Source organism: Sander lucioperca, chromosome 10, assembly GCF_008315115.2.
Source record: "Sander lucioperca isolate FBNREF2018 chromosome 10, SLUC_FBN_1.2, whole genome shotgun sequence".
NCBI classification, from domain to species: Eukaryota; Metazoa; Chordata; class Actinopteri; order Perciformes; family Percidae; genus Sander; species Sander lucioperca.
Genome location: NC_050182.1, coordinates 41040446 through 41045226, shown reverse-complemented (window position 1 = coordinate 41045226; position 4781 = coordinate 41040446). Strand labels below are relative to the sequence as shown.

Below are 4781 nucleotides of genomic sequence, written 5' to 3'. Positions count from 1 at the left end.
GATTGGTCAGCTCACGGACCCAAGTTCACCCATTGGCTTATTTACAAGCCCTTCAAAGTTAACAATAATGGCACCCCTATATTAGTTTGTTTTTATTTTGAGACATTCCTTTTGTTTTCCAAGTTATTAAAATGTGGTCAAAAGTAGTTGTAAGAGCTTTGGGAGAAAATATTGGAAAATGATTTAACTTTCACTTAGCTTTGATGAGCTTGTAAACCAATGGGTGAACTTGGGTCTGTGAGCTGACCAAGCAGCTATCAACTAGACTACGTTAGATCGCTAGATTTACGTCTCCTCACGTCCCTTTTGGCGCTACATCGGAACGTAAGCGGCTGTTATTCACTTGGTAAGAAAAAAAGAACAACGTTTAATGAATTAAATCAATTCTACATACTATATACTATCTAATACTGGCTATGCCTTGTTGTGAATAGAATGAAAGAGAGCTGTGCCTGAATCCACTGTCGTCACGGAGTTAAAGGCAGTGAATTCCATTAAAATGGTGAGTCATTCCTTAGCACTAGGCCTTGAGTTCGCTAGCATCCATGCTAATCGGTGCTAATCATGGATGTATTAAGAGAACGGTGCTAATAGTGCAAAGCTAACGGGTTAGCTAAGGTGCTGTATTCATATGCTAATAGGGTAATTAGCCACAAAAGGCTAGCGGAGTACTGTGTATTGCCTGTGAAAAGGCTAATGATTCTATCTATTGGTTATGGAAAGTAATGTTGCTTTTCAACACTATTGCTAGCTGTGGGTATTTTGTTGAATGAATGTTCGTACAAATTGTGAGTTTAATTGTTTAACTGGAGTTTATGGAGAAGTAACTTTAAGAGGCTAATTTTTAGTGCATTCTTTCTACTGTTACCGGTGCAGGGAGGGATAGATAAGCACACGTCTTAATGCCTCTAGATTACAACACTAGCTTAAGTTATGGGAAAATAATACAATTTGAGAGATTTTTACATGCAATTTATGCAATTATATTAAGAATAGTGTTAATGTTACTAACCTTAGTAACATTAACACTATTCTTAATAGGTTCCATAAAACGTGAATTAGAAATGTATTTTTTGTATAAAGGTTACCTATTAATATAAATGTACTATTGATACCTGAAACGGTTGTACAACTGAATAGAGATTTAGATATTTCAATATGGGTTAACTGAAATATTACCTCATTTTATTTTCATTGTAACCTAAGCAATTGATTTTATTACTGAATAGTAATTGAGAGAACTGATTTGGCCTTATCTACAGGTGGAGGACGTGGAGATTTGAGAAGCGCTACTCACGGGAGGTCCGGTCCACAGAGGGATATTGGACCACATCGACTCTTCAGATCCCAGAGACTTCCAGGGTTTAGAGATTCCCAGTTCAGTTGGCTGGGTGGCGAGCTACAGGATGGAGACTCTGAACTTAGACGGATTGCCCTGGATTCCTTCTTCATGGTGGTAGGACAAACAGAAACCAAAGTCATATGGGCCCCAACGTTGAACATCTCTGAACTCTTGTCATCAAAGAACAATTGAGCTCATAGAACTGAAAAGGGTTTCTGTTATGTGCGCACTTTATTATTTTAGTTGTTATTTTTCATACCTGTGTTTATCTGTATGTATGCCATATTTCTGTGTATATTAATACACTTCTCAAACTGTATCCTGGTTTCCTAGTCTCTTTATTGATGTTCAATTCTCTGGCTCTTACCAATCTAGTTTTCTTCTGGTTCTGGTCCAAATTCACACTGATATCAACTACATAACACTACTACGAGCTATTTTATAAATGTACATTCTTACTACATTGTAATAAGGGTTACAAATACTTGTTTTACTTGTGTTTCTGTTGTATCTGCTAGCCTTTGCAACTCATTCATAAATGCTTTGTAAAGCATAGCAAGTCTTCACTTTAGATGGGCTCATGCCATGTAGTCAACTAATCAGTAGTAACTCATGAGTTAATCATGAATTGATGTTTTGCTAAGTGCTTGTTAAAGATGCATTAACACACTAACTATCCGTAGGCATATTTCTGAAGGCGTGTCCAAATAGAACAATACATGTGTGTCCAGGTTCTGGTAGCCTTTGCAACTCATTTATAAATGATTTGTAAAGCATAGAAAGTACTCACTTTAGATGGGCTCTCACAATATACTTAACTAATCATCAATAACTCCTGAATTAGTGATGGATTAGATTATTGGTAAGTATTTGCAACAGATGTGTTAACACCCCAGCTAGTAGTTTAGGCCTTTTTCTAAATCATAACATTTTATTTAAAACATGAACAAATGTAGTTGTAGATGGTCTGTTAATCATTAACTTCCTAGTTTTAAACGACCTTTTACGTTCCTGAGTACCTAGCTAATAATGGTAAAATTACTTCATTTACAAATGGTTAATGCATCATTTAGGAATTACTAAAAAATAAACTGATAAACATTTTACATGGGCTTACTCACTATGGACCAACCATTTACTAACTATTTACAAATGCTATACTGATTAGAATGAATGTAGGAACTATGATTTACAAATGATAAACAAATAAATTACTAATAGTTTGTAGATAGTTTATAAAGGGAAAAGTATTTAATTCACCAATGGTTTTTGCAATGCTTATTAAGTGTCAGACTTCTATTTATAAACATCATTATTGAGAGCTTTATTTACTATGAACAAACCATTTATGAGTGTGTATACAAATGCTTTATTTATGAGAATTAGCATAGGAGCAATGCTTTACAAATGATGAACAAAGCATTTAGCAATAGTTAGCAACTTGTTTTATAATGGGAAAATTATTTCATTTATAAATGGTTGTTTCATTATTTATTAAGTATAAATCATGTACTTACAAACATATTTTTCAAGATAGGCCTATTTACTATGAACAAACCATTTATAACTATGTGAACAAATGCTTTACTGATGATGAATTATGTAAGAACAATAAATTAATAATTATGAACAAACCATTACCTAATAGGCTTGTTTACGATGAACAAACCATTTATAACTCTGTGAACAAATACTTTACTCATGATGAACTATGTATGAACAATTAATAAGTAATAATGAACAAACCATTAACTAATAGTTAACTAATGCTTAACAAATAATGACTTATGGATAGTTATTATAAAGTGCTACCGTTATGTTGAGTATGAAAACTCTTGTTCATTACATTTTACTTCATAATTGCAACCGCATGTGTTGTATTCATTGTTGCAAAACTTGTTCTGTATATAGTTTGTTTGTTATCGTGATCAAAACCATTGATCTGAAGCTCAATGCTGATGCTGTCATGTAAATAGTTTTTTAATCAGCAATAAATATAACAATTTCTGATCAACCCATATCAATTGCATGCTTAAAATAACATACCGGTTAAAGCCCCGCCCATTTCAAGACAACCCGACCCACTTCCGGGTTAAATTCCGTCCACTTCCGGGTTAGGCCCCGCCCAGTCCGAGTACAGATACAGATACAGATAATTCATATGGTTAACAGATATAGATACAGATACAGATAATGCTGTACTCGCTCATCCCTAGTATTTTCCTGTATGGTTGTAACATTATAGACAGCCTCTGGAAAGATTAAAAGAGCCACATTCCACATTTTCTTACCTCTCGTGTAACCGTGCAACTCCTGTAGCTTCCTCGTCGTGTCGTAGATGGGGATATCTCGTCCGTTTTCGGAAGCTCCGAGCCTTTCCAAACGTGTGAGCAAGGTCGCAAGCCGCGTGCATATAAAACGCACCGGTCTCCCTTACTATTATTGGAGCGCTCCGCGTATCTATAAGAATTTGACTTTGGCGTACACATTGCACGTATTTTCAAAGTGTAAACCCATGTTATTTGTAAGCTTTTGCACACACTCTTTCTACTACAAACTCACATTCAGAAACCTTTCAGTACAGTTTTCCTTCAGAAACTGTAGTAGTTCTTCATTCTAAAAACATTATCTCTCTATTTTATTCTATGTGGTGTGTTTTGGAGCTTCTGAACTCCGAAAACTTTGAAGCAAATTGTCAATTTGGCATCAAGTTTTCGCAAGACTGCCTATATTCAAAATCTAAACAGTTAAGTTCTCACCTAAAACGTTGTCAGAAGTGAATTTAATGATGAATAAGATGGTGAAAATTGTTAAAAATGTCCCGTTGTTGGTTGTTGCTCTGTCTGCAAGTTCCGAGTTGGCAGTGGGCGTAACTTATAAGTTCGACCAATCAAGTACACCTAGGAAAAGGGAAAAGACTCTGCTCTGAAGTAGGAGCTAAAAAAGTACGCTAGTGAGGCCAGAGGAACTTAAAAATCCCCAAATTCGGAACACGACGAAAAAAGTGTTCTAGGAACGTTTAGTTCTAAGAACTGCAAAAATCCCTCCGGTCGGAAAGCCCATATTCATATGCGTCCTTCTATTATGCTTGGATAAATGTTGGTGCAATGTTTTTTTTTCAGGTAGAGCTACAAAAAGTAAGCATCATATTTATTTTCTTCAACTGTGTGTTATTTGCTGCTGTGTCAACTCCATCTATCATGGCTGTCGCGCTGTATTTATGTTGGCTGCCATTCCTACCTGTCTTTGATTATCTGTCTCTCATGGCCGCTGTGTCATCACTATCATTCATCTGCGTCTTTCAATTCAGTTTAGATAAATGTTGGTGCAATGTTTTTTTCAGATATGTGTGAATGAGTGAGTGTATGAATGTATCTATGAATGAAGGTGTGTATGAATCAATGAATGATTGAATGAATGTATCTATCAATCAGTATCA

At 35.4% G+C, this 4781-nt stretch overlaps 1 long non-coding RNA gene across 1 annotated transcript; it reads left to right on the top strand.

Moving 5' to 3' along the window:
* Positions 1–352: 352 nt before the first annotated feature.
* Positions 353–1598, top strand: LOC116066684. Its single transcript, XR_004109023.1, has 2 exons — positions 353–502; positions 1263–1598. It is a non-coding gene; the product is annotated as an uncharacterized LOC116066684 (long non-coding RNA).
* The last annotated feature ends 3183 nt before the right edge of the window (positions 1599–4781 follow it).